This window comes from Ixodes scapularis, unplaced genomic scaffold, assembly GCF_016920785.2.
Source record: "Ixodes scapularis isolate PalLabHiFi unplaced genomic scaffold, ASM1692078v2 ptg001131l_1___fragment_1__unscaffolded, whole genome shotgun sequence".
NCBI lineage: Eukaryota > Metazoa > Arthropoda > Arachnida > Ixodida > Ixodidae > Ixodes > Ixodes scapularis.
Window position 1 is genome coordinate 279,141 of NW_024610102.1, and position 24,992 is coordinate 304,132.

The 24,992-nt window shown below is 44.2% G+C and overlaps 2 long non-coding RNA genes across 3 annotated transcripts in view; one reads left to right on the top strand and one right to left on the bottom strand.

Annotated features, from left to right (window-relative positions):
* Window positions 1-24,992, bottom strand: part of LOC121834394 — a 169,817-nt gene that overhangs the window by 40,229 nt on the left and 104,596 nt on the right. The gene's annotated exons all lie outside the window — the stretch shown is intronic.
* On the top strand, window positions 10,019-14,774 carry LOC121834388. The gene is made up of 2 exons (XR_006077164.1): window positions 10,019-10,257; window positions 14,507-14,774. It is a non-coding gene; the product is annotated as an uncharacterized LOC121834388 (long non-coding RNA).

The following is a 24,992-nucleotide window of genomic DNA, read 5'->3' on the forward strand; positions in this document are numbered from 1 at the left end:
TGTGAGGACGAAGCCCCTGCTGTGCACACCTGCGGAAACGAAGTAAGTACCTTATCAGTTTGTTCAGAGATTTGATTTTTTCCCGTGGTAATCGTGAAAAAAAAAAAGAGCGAGGACATAAATTCTTCTTTCTTATGTTTGAGCTTATTGCAAGACGCTATGAGCGGCGTTCTATTATATCTATACATAGCCTTTGAACTTGTGTTTTTTCTTCTTTCTTTTTGTGATCTCCAGTGTACCAGATTTGTCGGTTTACTGTTATTTTTTTTGTTCCTTCTCGTCGCACCCTGCTTGGGGATTGGAAATGGCCTGCAGTGTAAATGAATAGAAACCAAATATAAAAAAAGAATTTAAATACTTCCCGACGCCATAGGGTCTTGATCTGCTTACAAATGCATTTAAATACTCTTTTCCCAGAACCATAACAGAATGAAACAGCCTACCTCATCGCAGATTTATATCTGACAATGTTTTGTAGTCGATCGAGCGTTTGTTTCATGTGCAACTCTTTGCATGGTGTTTTAATTTTCCTCTTGCCCACTACTTCCACTCCTCCCAACTTTGTTGTGAGCTATTACATTACAATTTTCCCCTGTTCCGCTCTCCCATTTTACGGATTACCTGGTGTTGCGTTTTTAATATAATATAACAATCTGAGGTTAAACGGACAAAGAGGCCCCTGCTGTGCACACCTGCGGAAACAAAGTAAGTACCTTATCAGTATTATTCAGAAGTTTGACTTTTTCCTGTGGTAATCGTGAAAAAAAAAAAGAAATGTGTTTTTTTATGTGTGTGCTCGCCCAAAAGCGAGCACATGCATTCTTTTAACGTTCTCTGTTGCGCTTATTGCAAGACGCTGTCAGCGGCGTTGTATTATCTATACAGCCTTTGAACTTGCGTTTTCTCTTCTTTTTTTGTATCTCTGTACTTTGTATTCAAGTATATCAATCCACAAGTGCTAGCTGGGTCATTTATTTTAACCAGGCGAGTGGGATGTTCCGAGGAACATTCTAGGCGCGTCTCATCGATGTAGCTAATCTAATAAGAAAGTTACGAATAAAAAGTTTACGTGTAAGGCTTCATTCTGTGGTGTTGTGATTTGGCATATGCTCGTATAAAGAAAACTACGATAGTTAGAAGGTTCTAATTCGCAGCGAATGATCGCGCTCTGAATTTAGACGCACTGTTAAATTTTCATCGCTCCAGCTCGTCTAGAACTCGTTATACTCGCGAAAACAGGTTTTTGGGAATCTGCTTGGAGATTAAAAACCCCGACCAAGTTCAATCGTTCACCCGTGAATATTCAAGACCGCTGGAGTGCATTCATCGATTGTGGTCGTGAAAACAACATCATATGAAAATGTGTGTGCAGTGAAACCGTGTCAGCTCATCTCAAGTTTCGCGAAATAAACGACGTTTGAAAGTTTTCGGATCGAAGCCAGCCATTCGCATTCCTCACTTTAGGCACCGATCCTTTCTTCGATCTCGCTTCATTAATACTCGTCGTATCTCGTCACCGCTAGCACCGATGTGTTCCTTGGTCTTTCTAGACTCTACGGACACCACTTTGAACGTGTGTAATAAAAGGTTTCGCGATGCTACGACGCTCTTGCCGTGGGCATGGTCATGGCGGCCAATTGTACTTTCCGAACATGTGTTCGGACCTCCGAGACTGAATTTTCGTTTCCGAGCCGCGATGTTGGTGTCAAACGTGAGCACGCGTTCCGTAGAAGACCCGACGACTGTAGTTTGCCTCGGATCGAGTCGATAGTTTAATCTACGAGCACTGATGCGACTTCCCGCACGAAAGCAGTCATTTTCAGGTTCGATATTGCTCACCGCTTCACCATTTGCTACCACAATTTGCTTTTTTGTTCTGAAGCGCTCCCTCGGGTAAAAGGAACGTTCGCTATGCGCGCGAGATTATTTTAATTCATTCATCTCGTGCGGCGCGCGCTCGGCGGAGCCGCTAGTCGTTTGAAGGCTCACCAGAGCGCGAGCAAGACTTCAAAGAGCTGCCGCTCGCTCGTAATTAGAAAACCATTATAGGTACGTACAACTATCAACTTGTTGGGAAGGGACAAATACACATATGTGCTGCAAGAGGGCCTCCACACAACCCTACAGAGCTTTTTGCAGACATGCCCCTACAGTACAACTGGCCCGACACTTTCTATTTTGTCCCCTTCTGCACTTTCTGGCGCAAGATGAGCTAAAGTGAAGCACGAGTAACCTTCTAGGTTGCTATCTGTTCAGTTTGAACCCTCAAGCTACGTCCCTCTTCCCTCGACGGCCAAAATTTGAACGCAGGCATGGTTACTGCGGAATACAAAAAGTCTGCCTTTTGTCTCCGAGGGACGTTCATTCTGTGTTATGGTCGTCTTTTCCAGAGACGGTGAGGACAAATACACATCTGTGCTGCAAGAGGGCCTCCACACAACCCTACGGAGCTTTTTGTAGACATGCCCCTACAGTACAACTGGCCCCACACTTTCTATTCTGTCCCCTTCTGCACTTTCTGGCGCAAGATGAGCTAAACTGAAGCACGAGTAACCTTCTAGCTTGCTACCTGTTCAGTTTGAACCCTCAAGCTACGTCCCTTTTCCCTTGACGGCCAAAATTTGAACGCAGGCGTTGTTTCTGTCTGAAAGCAAAAGTCTGCCATTTGTCTCCGAGGGACGTCCATTCTGTGTTACGGTGGTCACTTTGCACAGCCAGGATAACGCTGTCTGCAGTCGTGCTGGGACGTCCTTGCTGCGGCTTGGCCGACACATTTGTTTTCTCGGCTTCCGTACTTTCCCACGTCGGCTTGTTTCAAGTCCAGCTACAGCATTCTTGTCGAATGGTACCTGTGAATTCTGAAGGCTTGATGTCGACCTGTATTCTCTGCACAGCCCCCTACGGGGTTCTGCAGAAAGCCCTGTCTTAGTAAATCACGTAGGTTTTCAATGAAGTGTGTCTCCACATCTTACGGGGGTGGGCAAGCAACACCGAGGACACAGTCTTCTTGTCTGCAGTGCCTCTTTATTCTCAGACACTACAAAACCCCACGCCACTGTTCAAAGGCTCGAAAAATCAGGACTACCTTCAGCTTTTGCGTTCGTACATAAACTTTGACACCAGCTGTGTTAACCAACCTGGGCTCGTTCATTACAGGAGGAAAGCAAGCACTCGTATCAAAAATGAATCGTCGCTCTAGCACTCTTCGTCCCATCGTCCCATCTCCATGAATCGTCCCATCTCCATGACTTGCACGGCCTGTAAATTACTAGAACATATCATAACCAAACAACTCGTTTCTTTCTTAGAAATGCATAATGTTCTAAACCCCAACCAACATGGTTTCCGCAGTGGCCTGTCAACGGTAACCCAGTTGATTGAATTTTACCATGAATTAGCCACTTACGTTAACAACCGTACGCAGGTTGATGCAGTTTTCATCGACCTGTCGAAGGCATTCGACCGGGTACCTCACCGCAGACTGATTAAGACATTAATAGATCTCGGAGTTCCCTTTTCTTTGACTAAGTGGATCAATGCATATCTTTCAAACCGTCAACAATTTGTGGATATAAATGGTACTTACTCAGGGCTGTTAGATGTTCATTCTGGGGTGCCCCAAGGTTCTGTCTTAGGGCCCCTACTTTTTTTAACTTACGTTAACAGTTTGTTCCCATCCAATGAAGATGTCCCAATTAAGCTAAGAATGTTTGCCGACGACTGCGTCATTTACAGTCCCGTTGTTGAAATACAAGACCAGACAAAAGTGAGTAAAGCACTGGCTAACATTGCGTCTTGGTGTCGTGAAAATAACATGAAGATTAATATTAGCAAAACTCAGTACATGCACATAACAACAAAAAGAACTGTCTTAAACTTTAGCTATGAGGTTGCTGGCGTAGTATTGACTGAAGTGGATAGTTACAAATATTTAGGAGTGATTTTGTCTTCTGACCTCGGGTGGAAAAGGCATGTGGAGTATGTTAAAGAGCGGGCAACTAACAAATTGTGGTACCTGAAGAGAACGCTGGGTAAAACTCCCCCTTCCGTTAAAATTCTTGCGTATAAGACAATTATTAGACCTGTGTTAGAATACGCGTCTGCAGTGTGGAGCCCATGGCAGAGCTCTCTGGTCAGAGAACTCGAAGATATTCAGTCGCTAGCTGTGCGTATAGTTTTTTCAGATTTCAGACGAACTACGTCTGTGACCGAACTTAAAAGGAGAGCCAATATAAGCCCTCTGTCAAACAGAAGAGAGAGCCAACGGTTGAAGCTGTTCTTTCAGATTTTCAAGAACTGTATAAAAATTGATGGCTCCGTTTACTTAAAACCAAAAAGTTTTTACTCGGAACGCTTGCATCACTCAAAGACCGTAGCCCCCTATTAAAGCTCGAATAAATAGCTATAAACAATCTTTTTTTGTGCATACAATTGATTTGTGGAACAGCCTTCCCGGGGATGTTGTCGATATTGATTCACTCTGTTCTTTCGAAAAAGCCGTAGATAATATTTTTCAGTGCCGAGATTGCTTTTATTGCTCTTATGAAATTATTTTACTGTCTTTATTTTTTATTACTGCTGTTACATTTACTGCTATACTGTTATTGTTATTACTAGTATTACATTTGGTTACTGTATTGTTTCTCTTCTTTCGAATATGTCGTAGATATTAATTTTCGGTGCCAAGATTGCTTTTTGTTTAGAACTGTTGTGTTTATAATGTGCATGTGTGACACTGTATCACCCCACTCCTGCCTTGGCCCTATATTGGGCTGGCAGTATTGATAAATAATAAAAAAAAAAAAAAACATGCCAAAATTAATGTGCTTTTCTGGTTCAATTATGAAATAATCGCAATAGAACCATTTGTATTTACTGTGCAGGCGGTTTCTTTAATGCAACTTCTCAATTACCTAAAAGAAATGGTAATCTGAAGAGTCATCTTTTTTCACTAAAAAAAACAACAAAAAAATACAGAAAAAACACCAGAAATCAGCCGAGTACTGACAGTGCTTTTATTAGGTCGATAAAACAACTTTTGCGTTTGCTATCTCGAAGAAATTTGACACACAAACACTCCTACCTGGTGCGACACCCTTTCCCGACAATCGGATAGCTTAATGGTTTTCTAATTCCGAGCGAGCTGCAGCTCTTTGAAGTATATCCATCCACTTGTGCTCGGGACACCCTCCCTGTTGATCGATGAGTCTCGATTGAGATGAGCTGACACGGTTTCACTGCACACACATGTTCCTATGATGTTGTTTTCACGACCACAATCGATGAATGCACTCCAGCGGTCTTGAATATCCACAGGCGAACGATTGAACTTGGTCGGGCTTGTTAATTTCCGAGCAGAGTCCCAAAACCTGTTTTCGCGAATATAACGAGTTCTAGACTAGCTGGAGCGATGAAATTTTAACAGTGCGTCTAAATTCAGAGCGCGATCATTCGCTGCGAATTAGAACTTTCTAGCTATCGTAGTTTTCTTTATACGAGCATATGTGAAATCAAAACATCGTACAGTGAAAGCCTTACTTACACGTAAACTTCGGTTGATAACTTTCTTTTTAGAATACCTACATCGATGAGACGCGCCTCGAATGTTCCTCGGAACATAATCTTACTCCCTGGTTAAAATAAATGTCCTAGCTAGCCTACTTTCCGAGCTTCGTGCGATTGAATCACCTCCGGTTGCGAGCAAAACACGCGGCAGCCATTTGCTTTTTTTTGCAAAAACCAAACCAGAACCACGAATGGGCGGTAAATTTCTAAATACTTGACCTAAATAATTTAAACTTGTTGTGGAACACGGGTCTCGACGACGTCGTTTTCAAAAATAAGACGATTCCCGTAATTCTAAGTTTGGTTTTATTAAACCAGGGCTGTGTTTCAAATCTCACCCTAATAAACCCGAGTTACTCGGGCGGATCGTGTCACGTGACAGCAGAAATGAAAGAACGCTGGACGCAGGCAGGTTTCAAAACGCCAGGTGTACAGAAGCTTTACCTCGCAGTATGATTTCGTTAATTTTAAAACACGGCCAGGAATGAAATTTTTTATGAATGAATAGATAGATGACCCGTTTCGAATGAATGGATCCATGAGTGCGGCTGAGCAATTCCGACCGGTCGGTAAATCCCGCCACCTGGTGCCTTTTGTTTTACCATTGAAAATATTGAATTTCTGAAATCTATATTACGACCTTGAATTTACGATATCAAATGGGGGACACTTGTTCCCAGCCGCCCCTGGACTGGACAGAGACCGATTTCTTTTCTTGTGTGATGCGAGTTTCGCGAAATAAACGGCGTTTGAAAGTTTTCACATCGAAGCCAGCCATTCGCTTTCCTCACTTTAGGCACCGATCCTTTCTTCGATCTCGCTTCATTAATACTGGTCGTATCTCGTCACCGCTAGCACCGATGCGTTCCTTGGTCTTTCTAGACTCTACGGACACCACTTTGAACGTGTGTAATAAAAGGTTTCGCGATGCTACGACGCTTTTACCGTGGGCATGGTCATGGCGGCCAATTGTACTTTCCGAGCCTGTGTTCGGACCTCCGAGGCTGAATTTTCGTTTCCGAGCCGCGATGTTGGTGTCAAACGTGAGCACGCGTTCCGTAGAAGACCCGACGACTGTAGTTTGCCTCGGATCGAGTCGATAGTTTACTGTAGGAGCACTGATGCGACTTCCCGCACGAAAGCAGTCATTTTCGTGTTCGATATTGCTCACGGCTTCATCATTTGCTACCACAATTTGCTTTTTTGTTCTGAAGCGCTCCCTCGGGTAAAAGGAACGTTCGCTATGCGCGCGCGATTATTTTAATTCATTCATCTCGTGCGGCGCGCGCCTTCGGCGGAGCGGCTGGTCCTTTGAAGGCTCACCAGAGCGCGAGCAAGACTTCAAAGAGCTGCCGCTCGCTCGTAATTAGAAAACCATTATAGGTACGTACAACTATCAAATTGTTGGGGAAGGGTCTCGCACCAGGTAGGACTGTTTGTGTGTCAAAAGGGTACTAATAAGGAAGTGTGTTTTTACATTGAGACAGCTCGTCTGAAAAATTGTATTCTTGGCCTAATAAAGTCTGAGGTCTCAAAAAGAAATGAGCTGATTCTTGTTTTTCTGGCGCAGTGAAGACTCGTTAAATGAGCCACTTCTTTTTTATTTATGTCTTCAGGCCCCTGCTGTCCACCTCAGGAAAAGGTTTGTTCCTGCAGAGCTTTTTGTATACATGCCCCTAGAGTACAACTGGCCCCACACTCTTTATTTTGCCCCCTTGTGCTTTTTCTGGTGCAAGATGAGCTCGACTGAAGCACGAGTAACCTTCTAGCTTGCTATCTGTTCAGTTTGAACCCTCAAGCTAAGTCCGTTTTCACTTGACGGCCAACATCTGAACGCAGGCGCTGTTTCTACCTCGAAGCAAAACTACGCCCTTTGCCTCACTTTCACGTCCATTCTTTTGTTAAGGTGGTCTTTCCCAGAGACGGTGAGGACAAATACAGATCTGTGCCGCAAGAGGGACTCCACAAATCACTTTTGAGCTTTTTCTAGACATGCCGCCACAGTACAACCGCTCCCACACTCCTATTTTCCCCCCTTGTGCTTTTTCTGGTGCAAGATGAGCTCGACTGAAGCACGAGTAACCTTCTAGGTTGCTATCTGAGCAGTTTGAACCCTCAAGCTAAGTCCGTTTTCACTTGACGGCCAACATCTGAACGCGGGCGTTGTTTCTGCGCCAAACCAAAAGTGTGCCTTTCTTCTCCGAGGGACGTTCATTCTGAGTTATGGTCGTCTTTTCCAGAGACGGTGAGGACAAATGCACATCTGTGCTGCAAGAGGGACTCCACACAACCCTACAGAGCCCACACCCCGTAACATGTGGAGACACACTTTAATCAAAACAAACGTGACCAGAGGCTCCGGAAGTCTTTCTTTAGAGGGGGGGCTCGACATCTCCGAAATCCTCAAGGTTAGGTTGGTTTCAGGTTGACATTAATTGCCACATTTGAATGAAAACATATTAATGCACCGCGTTCGCATATTCACGCACATATCCATGGAAAACAAATTAAAACAATGGTTCAGTAAAATAACAGTAAGAAGCTTCACTGACAACTCATACAATGATTGGATAACCACTGAAATCAGCCGCACCATGTGTTCTTTATTTTTTCTTTCCTATACCAACTGTTACATGTCAACCGCAGCTGTGCCTATGCCAAATTGGCTATGTCTAAAAATGAAAACCTTCCTTCATTTAGGGATTCTCGGGGAAGCATGATGTATTAACGCAGACGTAGACAAACAAGTGTTAAAAGTTTTAGACAAAACCCCGAAACTCGGGGGAAAAAAGGACAACACAACACGGAGTCTCAAACACAGCAAGTTGGGCCATCGGATGTCTTAACTGGAAGCAGAGGTTGCATACATCGGTATGTACCTCAGGATCAAGTACATCGACCGTGATCGCTTCGGACTCCTGGCGTCAATACAAGTTGGGGGGCATCACAAAAGGAGAGTACTGAAGGATAATAGCTGTGTTTCAGACTTCGTGTTGTGTTGTCCTTAGTTTGTAAACATGTGTCGCCTCATGCCTCACCACCCTGCGGGCACGACGCCGCATGCGCGCAAAGCTTTCGCCATCAAAGGCGCCTTGTCAAATTTGGGAGCTCGTAGACTTTCGCCTTTTCTAAGCACTCCCGAATCCCCACTCAAGCTCACCAGACCCCCCCCCTCCCCCTTTTCCTAATGATGGCCTTTAAGCGCCTGCCTGTTTTGTCCGCGGGCCAGAAGCACCATGCATCTTCTGGGCTTCTTGCTTCCACACGGGGGAAGCAGACAAACGCTGGCCGACGTCGTCTTGTCGGAATCCATTCATTTCGCTGTCTCCTCTTTGCTCGCTCTAAACTGGTTGTCAATCAGGCTCATGAGTCCTGCCTGTCATTTTCTTCTGGTTTTGACTTTTCAAGCAAGCCTCTCCGTCGCCCCGGTGCTTTTTGTGCTTGGCGGAGGTGAGGAGGGCGGTAGGTCAGCATGTATAAAGAGTCATTTCATTTATTTCGGCTCAGGAGAGACGGAGGTACAGGAAATAGGCCGAAGGCCCATACCAGATAACCTGCAAACACACAAACTAAAAAAAAAGAAAAAAAAGAGGGAGGGGGAGGGGGGGCTCGGCAGCTCGGTCCTGAGGACAGGAGGGGCTCAAGCCCACCCTGCCCCCCCCCGCTTCCAGAGCCCCTGAACGTGATTTACTAAGACAGGCCTGCATTCAAATTTTGGCCGTCAGAGAAAAACGGATGGATCCAGAGGGTTGAAACTTCACAGGTAGCAAGGTACCAGAGGCCTCAAATTTCAGTAGGCATACCTTTACGAAAGGAGGTTCCAAAGCTTAGAAAAAAAAATCTTTCGGCTACAGGACCCAGGTGTGTCTTTATTTAAAATCCAGAGCAGATAAAGTTTTCTAATAACTTTCGAAAGGTGCGCTGGCCGTTGCTAAACAAGAAACAAAAACAGTTTTCTCAGAAAACGTACGAGGGAGGAGGGCTGAGCAATATCGAACCCGAAAATTAGTGCTTTCCTGTGGAAAGTCGCATCAGTGCTCGTACAGTAAAAAATCAACTCGATCAGAGGTAAAGTACAGTCGTCGGGTGTTCTACGAAACGCCTGCTCACGTTTGACACCAACATCGCGTCTCGGAAACGAAAATTCAGCCTCGGAGGTCCGAACAAAGGTTTCTAAAAGGAGAAATGGCCGCCATGACCATGCCCACGGTAAAAGCGTCGTAGCATCGCGAAAACTTTTATTTCACACGTTCAAAGTGGTGTCCATAGAGTCTAGAAAGACCAAGGAACACATCGGTGCTAGCGGTGATGAGATACGACCAGTATTAATGAAGGGAGATCAACGAGAATGCTTCCCTTAATAAATAGTGCAAAAAATAAACAAAATAATAAAGAAAAAAATACCCGATGCGAGTGGTGTGTCTGCCCTCCACCAGGCGGCGCGATCCCCTTCCCGACTTTTTTCCTTCTCTTTCCCTCTCCTCCTCGCTCATCCTCCTCCGCTTTCCTTTGTTCCCAGAGGCCGGCCCCAGTGTGGTTTCCGTTGTGCTTGGGAGCAGTCGCGTAGTCGCCAGTGTCCAGCTCCTTCTTTGTTCTTTGTTCCGAAATCGGTCTTCTTCTTCTTCGGACCCCGAACGTCGCCTCACGCTTCCTGCCTTCGTCAAAGGGCCTCCTTTCGTTCGACACATTGGGGTAAGTGTACGTCCATTATACTATCCTTTAATTTCGAGTTTTTGATTATTTGCCAAACGAAAGTGATTTGAGTTTTTCAGCAAAAAAAGAAGAATAATTCGTTTAAAACCAAGTGCTTTTCACACCTATTGGAGAATTTCATTAGCTTTCGGAAAATATATACTTCGATATGCGTAAAAGTATTTCTCGTTGCGTTAGAGAGTGAAGCAGGTGAAGCGGGAAAGTCCGGAGCGCGAGCGAGCCGCGATTCGATCGTCTAAGATCAGGCAAAAATTAAAAATTAAAATGAACTACTCGCTTCACAAGAATCTTATTATTCTGTGCTCTTAGCGCACACGTTTCTCTAACGGCACACGAAATTAAGAATCTCTATCTCCGTTTATTATTACATTTTTTAACTTGTTTTTCTGTGCTCTTGGCGCGCACGTTTTTTTAGCGGCACACGAAATTGTCATCTCACTTCGTTCTCTTCTGTACAGAACAATTAGCAATGTCTGTCGCACATTGTCACAGGCTCGTCCGGGGTTGGTAAGAGAAGGGTCGGGAGACAGAAAGTTCTACGAGGCCTAGAGATTCCCCGGCATATGTCGTGACGAGGCTCGTTTCCTCGCTTGTGTAGCCACTCAGTCCAGGGACGGGGTGGCGTAGATGCTCGTGCCTCCGCTGTTCCCTTCGCACCGTGCGTAGCTCCCGGTTCAGGTGGTCGATACCGGGACACAGCCGGTCAGATCCTCGAAGCGGTTGCCGAACGTCGCGGCTCGTGCTGTAGAAGAGAACGAAGTGCCAGGCATTTTTAGAAAATGTCATATTTCTACCTTTGCATTTGGTGAACCACGCGCTGAAATCTTTTTTCTAACTCGACTCCGCTTAGAACGCGCACGCCGGGCCACCTAGGGTGCCTTCATGCGCGCTTTGCTTAGGGTGGTGGCATGTCGCCATTTTGTCACACACGTTTATTTTTTGTTGAGAAGCAGGTGAAAGAGCGCGTCCCTGCACGCGCTTGTGGCGCTGACTGTGCTATGGCGACATTTTGTTTTCGTCGATTTCTTTGTATTTTGCCCGTGAGCGCGTGCTGTCCGCATCAGGTACTACAAAGGGTGGCATCACCCTAAACAGAAGGACATTGAGGCACCCTAGGGCCACCCCTTGCCTGGGCCCCCTGACCCACTTAGCTCTTTGAGACTGTATCCGTTATCTTTCTTTGGCGTTGCTTCTTGTCGGGTGCGTTCTTTGTCTGCTTCTAGCTTTGATTTTTATCGGGAGAGTCCGATTTTTAGCGGGAGAGTCCGGAGCGCGCTCGAGCCGCGATTCGATCGTCTAAGATCAGGCAAAAATTAAAAATGAAAACGAACTACTCGCTTCACAAGAATCTTATTATTCTGTGCTCTAAGCGCACACGTTTCCCTAACGGCACACGAAATTAAGAATCTCTATCTACTTTTATTATTACCTTTTTTTAACTTAAATCGACCAGCCACCCAGAGCACCCGAAAACTAGTTTGGCTGGTTAGATCGAAATCTGAAGAAGAATAATTCCGTTTAAAATCAAATAATTTTTACACCTATTGGACAAGTTCATTAGCTTTCGGAAAATATATACTTCGATATGCGTACAACTATTTTTTCTTGGGTTAGAGAGTGAAGCGGTTGAGTCCGGAGCGCGCTCGAGCCGCGATCCGATCGTCTAAGATCAGGCAAAAATTAAAAATAAAAGTGAACTACTACCTTCAGAACAGTCTCTTTTTCTGTGCTCTTAGCGCACACGTTTGTCTAACGGCACACGAAATTAAGAATCTCTATCTACTTTTATTATTACCTTTTTTTAACTTAAATCGACCAGCCACCCAGAGCACCCGAAAACTAGTTTGGCTGGTTAGATCGAAATATGAAGAAGAATAATTCCGTTTAAAATCAAATAATTTTTACACCTATTGGACAAGTTCATTAGCTTTCGGAAAATATATACTTCGATATGCGTACAACTATTTTTTCTTGGGTTAGTGAAGCGGTTGAGTCCGGAAAGCGCGCTCGAGCCGCGATCCGATCGTCTAAGATCAGGCAAAAATTAAAAATAAAAGTGAACTACTACCTTTAGAACAGTCTCTTTTTCTGTGCTCTTAGCGCACACGTTTGTCTAACGGCACACGAAATTAAGAATCTCTATCTACTTTTATTATTACCTTTTTTCAACTTAAAGAAAAAAGGAGCAGTGTGTTTAACCCTCCTGGAAAAGCGAACGCCGGCATCGCGCGTGACGGGCGGCGTGCTTTCAAGTTTTATTTAAACGCGTACAGAAGCTTATTTAATCGCAAACTAAGGCGCTAATTGTTCGCTACCTATCGTCCGAGGCAGGCACTTCTAGCACGAATTGGTGATTTTTTAGGATTTTTTGAAGGAAGGTTGTCTAACCTGGAAGGCAGAAAGTAAACAAACGGGCGCGACGGGATTTCTAGATCGAATTAAACGCAGATAGCAGTTATTCATTCGTTGTTCCACGCAAGAAATGCGTGTACATGACGCTGGGAATAAAAACAAAGATCATTTCATGATCTTTGTTTTTGCCCAAAGTCGTTTGTGTGAGCGCGTGCGTTTTGCGAGGAGATTAGAAGAGCGTTTGTTGTGCTCGGCGGTTGGTAGATGGAAATGTTCTTTTCGGAGCGTGCGTGATTCTGCACGCTTTTCCGAGTGTCGGCAAAGAAGGCTTTTAATGGGATCTACTATATTGAGCGTGATATAGGCGCGCAAGATGAATTGAATTCTCGGCGGAGCGGCTGGTCTTCTTTTTTTTTTTTTTTTTTAAGGCTGTTTACCAGAGCGCGAGCAAGAATTACCGATGCATGTTTGATGCAAGTGCTTTTTTTTGATAGGTCCATGCTCTGCAAAGATATCCCAGCTAAAAATTATCATTAGATCCAATTGGAATTCTAACTGGTTTTAATTGGAACCAATCGGTTTTAGTGGGTTCCAATTGGAAGTACACTGGCCAATGGGTCTCACCAGTTGGAAAAAATTTTCCAGTTGGAAACTTAATGGGTTTCAAATGGTTCCCGTTGGTTCCCATTACAGTGACCTATTGGTTGTCCGAAAACCTAACTGGTACCAATTGGAAACTGTAATTGGAATCTAATGAGAATTTTCGACTGGGATAAAGTGTATTAAGCTTTGAAGCGCGTATTCCATCGCGAAATGATGGAATACTGCCTCGGAAAAAGAGAGGAGTGAGCGATCAAACTATAATAGGGTGGGAAAAAGGCATTCCACAATTATGCAAGCGTGACCTGCACATCCTAGGCGTTTGGGCAGTTTTCGTTAGGCAAAATTCGTCTTTTGAGCTCGTGTCGATTTCTCAGTTGGCACGAAATAGTAAATAAACTGTTGGCTTTAAAACGGTATGTGTTAGAGTGGCTATACGCGAAGTTCAGCGTGTCTACCTACGTTTATTATTTTTTTTAACTGATAAAACGAAGTCAGCCGCGATTCGAACGTCCGATTAAGGATTGCGCAATATTGTTTTCCTCGTATTTCTTAATTTGTTGCTGTAATTGGGTTGGTAGTGTCCAAGTACGTTTTTTTTATTATCTTGCATCGTAAAATCAGCGTTCGAGCGTGTTGGGTTTTCGCTGGGCGCGCTGATTAATTTCATCGGCGCTTCGGTAATCGAGTTCGGGGCTGTTCGTTTGTAAGTTTCTAAACGCAGACGGTGTTCATTAACGGTGCCGCGAAAGAAGTGTGTGTGTTTGCTAGACGCAGGGAAAGAGCTTTTAAAGCAAAGAATAGCAAAAAGAAAAACGCCCCAGAGTAGCTATTGCACAAAGAGGAGCAGTCCCCGCTGCAAGGCAGGGAAGAAGAGATTAAAGCAGACCGCGAGACAGAGGCTGTCAATCAAGTCGGGCGCCAAGAACGCAGCCGACAAGAAGCCGAAAAAAAAAGATACTAGCGTCTCCCGAAGGAGGGAAAGGAGGAGCGGTTTCGGCGGGCGGGCAGCAGCGCCAGGCCAGGCTTTGCTAGTGGCGTGAGCTTTCCCCGAACCTCTGTCGTCTGCTACAGCCCCTTTGTCTGTTGGGCGACCGTTGGAGCCGACTTCTTGCACGAATTCTTTTGTTCTTTTCACGCGAAACACGGAATCGGCGGCGCCGAGCTAGGAAGCCGGCCTCTGACGCACGAAAGAAAAGAAAAAATATATGTGTATGGCGTAAGAACGTTCGGTGCATCTTTAATGTAGGGCGCTAAAGGTTGTCTTTTTGTGCAGCGCAAGAGCGAGTTGCACGGCTGGCCCTCCGTTTCAAGTGACCTCCTTCAGCTGCGGATGACCTGTGCTTAATCAAGACCGCTTGAATGGCAACTGAGAACTTGCTCCAAGCAAAAAGTGTTTTTATGAAATCGTGTTAGCTCGTGCGAATTCACTGAATAGGAACAAGTGTGTTTTCATCGAGACAGCTCTCGTCCGGAAACTTGCATTGTCGGCCTAATAAAGTTTGACGTCAAGCCTAATAAAACGTGAGGTTAAAACGGAGAAATCTGTTGTTTTGTGTTTTGCTGGTGAGGACGAAGCCCCTGCTGTGCACACCTGCGGAAACGAAGTAAGTCCCTTATCAGTTTGTTCAGAGATTTGATTTTTTCCCGTGGTAATCGTGAAAAAAAAAAAGAGCGAGGACATAAATTCTTCTTTCTTATGTTTGAGCTTATTGCAAGACGCTATGAGCGGCGTTCTATTATATCTATACATAGCCTTTGAACTTGTGTTTTTTCTTCTTTCTTTTTGTGATCTCCAGTGTACCAGATTTGTCGGTTTACTGTTATTTTTTTTGTTCCTTCTCGTCGCACCCTGCTTGGGGATGGGAAATGGCCTGCAGTGTAAATGAATAGAAACCAAATATAAAAAAAGAATTTAAATACTTCCCGACGCCATAGGGTCTTGATCTGCTTACAAATGCATTTAAATACTCTTTTCCCAGAACCATAACAGAATGAAACAGCCTACCTCATCGCAGATTTATATCTGACAATGTTTTGTAGTCGATCGAGCGTTTGTTTCATGTGCAACTCTTTGCATGGTGTTTTAATTTTCCTCTTGCCCACTACTTCCACTCCTCCCAACTTTGTTGTGAGCTATTACATTACAATTTTCCCCTGTTCCGCTCTCCCATTTTACGGATTACCTGGTGTTGCGTTTTTAATATAATATAACAATCTGAGGTTAAACGGACAAAGAGGCCCCTGCTGTGCACACCTGCGGAAACAAAGTAAGTACCTTATCAGTATTATTCAGAAATTTGACTTTTTCCTGTGGTAATCGTGAAAAAAAAAAAAAAAGAAATGTGTTTTTTTATGTGTGTGCTCGCCCAAAAGCGAGCACATGCATTATTTTAACGTTCTCTGTTGCGCTTATTGCAAGACGCTGTCAGCGGCGTTGTATTATCTATACAGCCTTTGAACTTGCGTTTTCTCTTCTTTTTTTGTATCTCTGTACTTTGTATTCAAGTATATCAATCCACAAGTGCTAGCTGGGTCATTTATTTTAACCAGGCGAGTGGGATGTTCCGAGGAACATTCTAGGCGCGTCTCATCGATGTAGCTAATCTAATAAGAAAGTTACGAATAAAAAGTTTACGTGTAAGGCTTCATTCTGTGGTGTTGTGATTTGGCATACGCTCGTATAAAGAAAACTACGATAGTTGGAAGGTTCTAATTCGCAGCGAATGATCGCGCTCTGAATTTAGACGCACTGTTAAATTTTCATCGCTCCAGCTCGTCTAGAACTCGTTATACTCGCGAAAACAGGTTTTTGGAACTCTGCTTGGAGATTAAAAACCCCGACCCAGTTCAATCGTTCACCCGTGAATATTCAAGACCGCTGGAGTGCATTCATCGATCGTGGTCGTGAAAAGAACATCATAGGAACATGTGTGTGCAGTGAAACCGTGTCAGCTCATCTCAATCGAGACTTTTCGATCAACAGGGACGGTCTCCCGAGCACGAGTGGATTGATATTCTTCAAAGAGCTGCCGCCCCCGCTCGTAATTAGAAAACAATTATAGGTACAACTATCAAATTGTTGGGGAAGGGTCTCGCACCAGGTAGGACTGCTTGTGTGTCAAATTTCTTCGAGATAGCAAACGCAAAAGTTGTTTTATCGACCTATTAAAACCGCTCGGAGAACTCGGCTGATTTCTGGTGTTTTTTCTGTTTGTTTTTTTTTTTGTTTTTTTTGCGTGTTCTTTTTGTAGTGTTAATTCTAAAAGAGAGATGCCGTAAATATCGCCTAATACCTCAACAAAAAACAAAAGTCCGAAGACAAAAAAAAAAACAAATTTTCTCGGGGGATTGAACTAAGATCCTGCTGTGTACGAAGCGCACATCTTACCCACTGAGCTAATCCACAGCTCGGAAGAGGCGCGTTTACAATCCGTTTTATACGAGACCCAATAGGCGACTACTGCCGGCACTTTTTCCCCCGCCGGTTATTCTGCCGGCTGCCGGCAGAATAGACACTTCCTTCATTAATACTGGTCGTATCTCATCGCCGCTAGCACCGATGTGTTCCTTGTTCTTTCTAGACTCTATGGACACCACTTTGAACGTGTGAAATAAAAGCTTTCGCGAAGCTACGACGCTTTTACCGTGGGCATGGTCATGGCGGCCAATTCTAATTTCCGAACCTGTGTTCGGACCTCCGAGGCTGAATTTTCGTTTCCGAGCCGCGATGTTGGTGTCAAACGTGAGCACGCGTTCCGTAGAAGACCCGACGACTGTAGTTTACCTCGGATCGAGTCGATAGTTTACTCTACGAGCACTGATGCGACTTTCCAGAGGAAAGCACTAATTTTCGGGTTCGATATTGCTCAGCGCTTCATCATTTGCTACCACAATTTGCTTTTTTGTTCTGAAGCGCTCCCTCGGGTAAAAGGAACGTTCGCTATGCGCGCGAGATTATTTTAATTCATTCATCTCGTGCGGCGCGCGCTCGGCGGAGCGGCTAGTCGTTTGAAGGCTCACCAGAGCGCGAGCAAGACTTCAAAGAGCTGCCGCTCGCTCGTAATTAGAAAACCATTATAGGTACGTACAACTATCAAATTGTTGGGGAAGGGACAAATACACATATGTGCTGCAAGAGGGCCTCCACACAACCCTACAGAGCTTTTTGCAGACATGCCCCTACAGTACAACTGGCCCGACACTTTCTATTTTGTCCCCTTCTGCACTTTCTGGCGCAAGATGAGCTAAAGTGAAGCACGAGTAACCTTCTAGGTTGCTATCTGTTCAGTTTGAACCCTCAAGCTACGTCCCTTTTCCCTTGACGGCCAAAATTTGAACGCAGGCATGGTTACTGCGGAATACAAAAAGTCTGCCTTTTGTCTCCGAGGGACGTTCCTTCTGTGTTATGGTCGTCTTTTCCAGAGACGGTGAGGACAAATACACATCTGTGCTGCAAGAGGGCCTCCACACAACCCTACGGAGCTTTTTGTAGACATGCCCCTACAGTACAACTGGCCCCGCACTTTCTATTTTGTCCCCTTCTGCACTTTCTGGCGCAAGATGAGCTAAACTGAAGCACGAGTAACCTTCTAGCTTGCTACCTGTTCAGTTTGAACCCTCAAGCTACGTCCCTTTTCCCTTGACGGCCAAAATTTGAACGCAGGCGTTGTTTCTGTCTGAAAGCCATTTGTCTCCGCCATTTGCCATTTGTCTCCGAGGGACGTCCAGTCTGCGTTACGGTGGTCAATTTGCACAGCCAGGTTAACGCTGTCCGCAGTCGTGCTGGGACGTCCTTGCTGCGGCTTGGCCGACACATTTGTTTTCTCGGCTTCCGTACTTTCCCACGTCGGCTTGTTTCAGGTCCAGCTACAGCATTCTTGTCGAATGGTACCTGTGAATTCTGAAGGCTTGATGTCGACCTGTATTCTCTGCACAGCCCCCTACGGGGTTCTGCAGAAAGCCCTGTCTTAGTAAATCACGTAGGTTTTCAATGAAGTGTGTCTCCACATCTTACGGGGGTGGGCAAGCAACACCGAGGACACAGTCTTCTTGTCTGCAGTGCCTCTTTATTCTCAGACACTACAAAACCCCACGCCCTTGTTTCGTTTCTTTCTTAGAAACTCGTTTCTTTCTTAGAAATGCATAATGTTCTAAACCCCAACCAACATGGTTTCCGCAGGGGCCTGTCAACGGTAACCCAGTTGATTGAATTTTACCATGAATTAGCCACTTACGTTAACAACCGTACGCAGGTTGATGCAGTTTTCATCGACCTGTCGAAGGCATTCGACCGGGTACCTCACCGCAGACTGATTAAGACATTAATAGATCTCGGAGTTCCCTTTTCTTTGACTAAGTGGATCAATGCATATCTTTCAAACCGTCAACAATTTGTGGATATAAATGGTACTTACTCAGGGCTGTTAGATGTTCATTCTGGGGTGCCCCAAGGTTCTGTCTTAGGGCCCCTACTTTTTTTAACTTACGTTAACAGTTTGTTCCCATCCAATGAAGATGTCCCAATTAAGCTAAGAATGTTTGCCGACGACTGCGTCATTTGCAGTCCCGTTGTTGAAATACAAGACCAGATAAAAGTGAGTAAAGCACTGGCTAACATTGCGTCTTGGTGTCGTGAAAATAACATGAAGATTAATATTAGCAAAACTCAGTACATGCACATAACAACAAAAAGAACTGTCTTAAACTTTAGCTATGAGGTTGCTGGCGTAGTATTGACTGAAGTGGATAGTTACAAATATTTAGGAGTGATTTTGTCTTCTGACCTCGGGTGGAAAAGGCATGTGGAGTATGTTAAAAAGCGGGCAACTAACAAATTGTGGTACCTGAAGAGAACGCTGGGTAAAACTCCCCCTTCCGTTAAAATTCTTGCGTATAAGACAATTACTAGACCTGTGTTAGAATACGCGTCTGCAGTGTGGAGCCCATGGCAGAGCTCTCTGGTCAGAGAACTCGAAGATATTCAGTCGCTAGCTGTGCGTATAGTTTTTTCAGATTTCAGACGAACTACGTCTGTGACCGAACTTAAAAGGAGAGCCAATATAAGCCCTCTGTCAAACAGAAGAGAGAGCCAACGGTTGAAGCTGTTCTTTCAGATTTTCAATAAAAATTGATGGCTCCGTTTACTTAAAACCAAAAAGTTTTTACTCGGAACGCTTGCATCACTCAAAGACCGTAGCCCCTATTAAAGCTCGAATAAATAGCTATAAACAATCTTTTTTTGTGCATACAATTGATTTGTGGAACAGCCTTCCCGGGGATGTTGTCGATATTGATTCACTCTGTTCTTTCGAAAAAGCCGTAGATAATATTTTTCAGTGCCGAGATTGCTTTTATTGCTCTTATGAAATTATTTTACTGTCTTTATTTTTTATTACTGCTGTTACATTTACTGCTATACTGTTATTGTTATTACTAGTATTACATTTGGTTACTGTATTGTTTCTCTTCTTTGACTAAGTGATATTAATTTTCGGTGCTAAGATTGCTTTTTGTTTAGAACTGTTGTGTTTATAATGTGCATGTGTGACACTGTATCACCCCACTCCTGCCTTGGCCCTATATTGGGCTGGCAGTATTGATAAATAATAAAAAAAAAAAAAAAAACATGCCAAAATTAATGTGCTTTTCTGGTTCAATTATGAAATAATCGCAATAGAACCATTTGTATTTACTGTGCAGGCCGTTTCTTTAATGCAACTTCTCAATTACCTAAAAGAAATGGTAATCTGAAGAGTCATCTTTTTTCACTAAAAAAAAACAACAAAAAAAAACAGAAAAAACACCAGAAATGAGCCGAGTTCTCCGAGCGGTTTTATTAGGTCGATAAAACAACTTTTGCGTTTGCTATCTCGAAGAAATTTGACACACAAACACTCCTACCTGGTGCGACACCCTTTCCCGACAATTGGATAGCTTAATGGTTTTCTAATTCCGAGCGAGCGGCAGCTCTTTGAAGTATATCCATCCACTTGTGCTCGGGACACCCTCCCTGTTGATCGATGAGTCTCGATTGAGATGAGCTGACGCGGTTTCACTGCACACACATGTTCCTATGATGTTGTTTTCACGACCACAATCAATGAATGCACTCCAGCGGTCTTGAATATCCACGGGCGAACGATTGAACTTGGTCGGGCTTGTTAATTTCCGAGCAGAGTCCCAAAACCTGTTTTCGCGAATATAACGAGTTCTAGACTAGCTGGAGCGATGAAATTTTAACCGTGCGTCTAAATTCAGAGCGCGATCATTCGCTGCGAATTAGAACTTTCTAGCTATCGTAGTTTTCTTTATACGAGCATAGGTGAAATCAAAACATCGTACAGTGAAAGCCTTACTTTCACGTAAACTTCTGTTGATAACTTTCTTTTTAGAATACCTACATCGATGAGACGCGCCTCGAATGTTCCTCGGAACATAATCTTACTCCCTGGTTAAAATAAATGTCCTAGCTAGCCTACTTTCCGAGCTTCGTGCGATTGAATCACCTCCGGTTGCGAGCAAAACACGCGGCAGCCATTTGCTTTTTTTGCAAAAACCAAACGAGAACCACGAATGGGCGGTAAAATTCTAAATACTTCACCTAAATAATTTAAACTTGTTGTGGAACACGTGTCTCGACGACGTCGTTTTGAAAAATAAGACGATTCCCGTAATTCTAAGTTTGGTTTTATTAAACCAGGGCTGTGTTTCAAATCTCACCCTAACAAAACCCGAGTTACTCGGGCGGATCGTGTCACGTGACAGCAGAAATGAAAGAACGCTGGACGCAGGCAGGTTTCAAAACGCCAGGTGTACAGAAGCTTTACCTCTCAGTATGATTTCGTTAATTTTAAAACACGGCCAGGAATTACATTTTTTATGAATGAATAGATAGATGACCCGTTTCGAATGAATGGATCCATGAGTGCGGCTGAGCGATTCCGACCGGTCGGTAAATCCCGCCACCTGGTGCCTTTTGTTTTACCATTGAAAATATTGAATTTCTGAAATCTATATTACGACCTTGAATTTACGATATCAAATGGGGGACACTTGTTCCCAGCCGCCCCTGGACTGGACAGAGACCGATTTCTTTTCTTGTGTGATGCGAGTTTCGCGAAATAAACGGCGTTTGAAAGTTTTCACATCGAAGCCAGCCATTCGCTTTCCTCACTTTAGGCACCGATCCTTTCTTCGATCTCGCTTCATTAATACTGGTCGTATCTCGTCACCGCTAGCACCGATGTGTTCCTTGGTCTTTCTAGACTCTACGGACACCACTTTGAACGTGTGTAATAAAAGGTTTCGCGATGCTACGACGCTTTTGCCGTGGGCATGGTCATGGCGGCCAATTCTAATTTCCGAGCCTGTGTTCGGACCTCCGAGGCTGAATTTTCGTTTCCGAGACGCGATGTTGGTGTCAAACGTGAGCACGCGTTCCGTAGAAGACCCGACGACTGTAGTTTGCCTCTGATCGAGTCGATGGTTTACTGTGCGAGCACTGATGCGACTTCCCGCACGAAAGCAGTCATTTTCAGGTTCGATATTGCTCACCGCTTCATCATTTGCTACCACAATTTGCTTTTTTGTTCTGAAGCGCTCCCTCGGGTAAAAGGAACGTTCGCTATGCGCGCGAGATTATTTTAATTCATTCATCTCGTGCGGCGCGCGCTCGGCGGAGCGGCTGGTCGTTTGAAGGCTCACCAGAGCGCGAGCAAGACTTCAAAGAGCTGCCGCTCGCTCGTAATTAGAAAACCATTATAGGTACGTACAACTATCAAATTGTTGGGGAAGGGTCTCGCTCCAGGTAGGACTGTTTGTGTGTCAAATTTCTTCGAGATAGCAAACGCAAAAGTTGTTTTATCGACCTATTAAAACCGCTCGGAGAACTCGGCTGATTTCTGGTGTTTTTTTCTGTTTTTTTTTTTTTTTTGCGCGTTCTTTTTGTAGTGTTAATTCTAAAAGAGGGATGCCGTAAATATCGCCTAATACCTCAACAAAAAACAAAAGTCCGAAGAAAAAAAAAAAACAAATTTTCTCGGGGGATTGAACTAAGATCCTGCTGTGTACGAAGCGCACATCTTACCCACTGAGCTAATCCACAGCTCGGAATAGGGTGTTTACAATCCGTTTTATACGAGACCCAATAGGCGACTACTGCCGGCACTTTTTCCCCCGCCGGTTATTCTGCCGGCTGCCGGCAGAATAGACACTTCCTTCATTAATACTGGTCGTATCTCATCGCCGCTAGCACCGATGTGTTCCTTGTTCTTTCTAGACTCTATGGACACCACTTTGAACGTGTGAAATAAAAGCTTTCGCGAAGCTACGACGCTTTTACCGTGGGCATGGTCATGGCGGCCAATTCTAATTTCCGAACCTGTGTTCGGACCTCCGAGGCTGAATTTTCGTTTCCGAGACGCGATGTTGGTGTCAAACGTGAGCAGGCGTTTCGTAGAAGACCCGACGACTGTAGTTTGCCTCTGATCGAGTCGATAGGTTACTGTAGGAGCACTGATGCGACTTCCCGCACGAAAGCAGTCATTTTCGTGTTCGATATTGCTCACCGCTTCATCATTTGCTACCACAATTTGCTTTTTTGTTCTGAAGCGCTCCCTCGGGTAAAAGGAACGTTCGCTATGCGCGCGAGATTATTTTAATTCATTCATCTCGTGCGGCGCCCGCTCGGCGGAGCGGCTAGTCGTTTGAAGGCTCACCAGAGCGCGAGCAAGACTTCAAAGAGCTGCCGCTCGCTCGTAATTAGAAAACCATTATAGGTACGTACAACTATCAAATTGTTGGTGAAGGGTCTCGCACCAGGTAGGACTGTTTGTGTGTCAAAAGGGTACTAATAAGGAAGTGTGTTTTTACATTGAGACAGCTCGTCTGAAAAATTGTATTCTTGGCCTAAATAAAGTCTGAGGTCTCAAAAAGAAATGAGCTGATTCTTGTTTTTCTGGCGCAGTGAAGACTCGTTAAATGTGTCACTTCTTTTTTATTTATGTCTTCAGGCCCCTGCTGTCCACCTCGGGAAAAGGTTTGTTCCTGCAGAGCTTTTTGTATACATGCCCCTAGAGTACAACTGGCCCCACACTCTTTATTTTCCCCCTTGTGCTTTTTCTGGTGCAAGATGAGCTCGACTGAAGCATGAGTAACCTTCTAGCTTGCTACCTGTTCAGTTTGAACCCTCAAGCTAAGTCCGTTTTCACTTGACGGCCAACATCTGAACGCAGGCGCTGTTTCTACCTCGAAGCAAAACTACGCCCTTTGCCTCAGTTTCACGTCCATTCTTTTGTTAGGGTGGTCTTTCCCAGAGACGGTGAGGACAAATACAGGTCTGCGCCGCAAGAGGGACTCCACAAATCACTTTTGAGCTTTTTCTAGACATGCCGCCACAGTACAACCGCTCCCACACTCCTATATTCCCCCCTTGTGCTTTTTCTGGTGCAGGATGAGCTCGACTGAAGCATGCGTAACCTTCTAGGTTGCTATCTGAGCAGTTTGAACCCTCAAGCTACGTCCCTTTTCCCTTGACGGCCAAAATTTGAACGCAGGCATGGTTACTGCGGGATACCAAAAGTCTGCCTTTTGTCTCCGAGGGACGTTCATTCTGTGTTATGGTCGTCTTTTCCAGAGACGGTGAGGACAAATACACATCTGTGCTGCAAGAGGGCCTCCACACAACCCTACAGAGCTTTTTGTAGACATCTAGAATAATTAATCATCTTCATAAATACCGACTAATTTCTGCAAACCAATATGGATTTCAGAGAGGTAAATCCACTGAGTCAGCTTTACTTAACGTTCCGAGGAAAACTTATCAGCAATATAGAAAATCAATCCTACACTATAGGCATCTTCGTAGATTTCAATAAAGCTTTTGACTCTATCAAGCATAATATTCTCTTTGATAAACTGCCACACTACGGAATTAGAGGCATTTCACTTGAACTATTGCGCAGTTATCTGACAAATCGTAGCCAGTTTGTGGTAGCTAATAGTATAGAATCGGACACTGAACATATAAAATTTGGTGTTCCGCAAGGATCAATATTAGGACCTATACTATTCCTTCTTTATATCAATGACATTGTTGCTATCCCCCATACGCCAGACATAGTACTTTACGCCGATGACACGAGTGTTTTTTTTTCATCCAGGGACCTATCATCTCTTATTCCTGTCACAAACGCATGGCTCAAAAACTTATCGAAGTGGCTTGATGCGAATCAGCTGCTTCTAAATGTTGACAAAACAAAATATATTGTTTTTTCCTCAATTAACAGACCAGTTAACCTTACTACCGAAATTGTATTCCAGTCACGGTCACTAGAAAGGGTTACCGAATACAAATTCTTAGGCATACATTTTCATGAAAACCTTCGCTGGACATGTCATGTGAATTTTGTGAAGCGTGACATCGCACAGTCTATTGGCATGCTGAATAGATTTCGTGCCTTATTACCAATGTGGCTAAAACGTCAGCTCTATTTCACTACTGTTCATTCTCGACTGCACTATTGTTTACTTGTCTGGGGGGTTACATCTAAATGTAATATGACTAGTTTGCACTTAATGCAGAAAAAAAGTATACGATTTATTGAAAACCTATCAAGCCGCGATCATACATTCCAATACTTTGAGAAACATCGTATCCTGAATATTGAGGCACTGTATAATCAACGATTGTCTGAGGTTATATTCTCCCAAGTTAAAACTCACCGTGAATTATTCCTTTCTACATATACGAATACTGATAC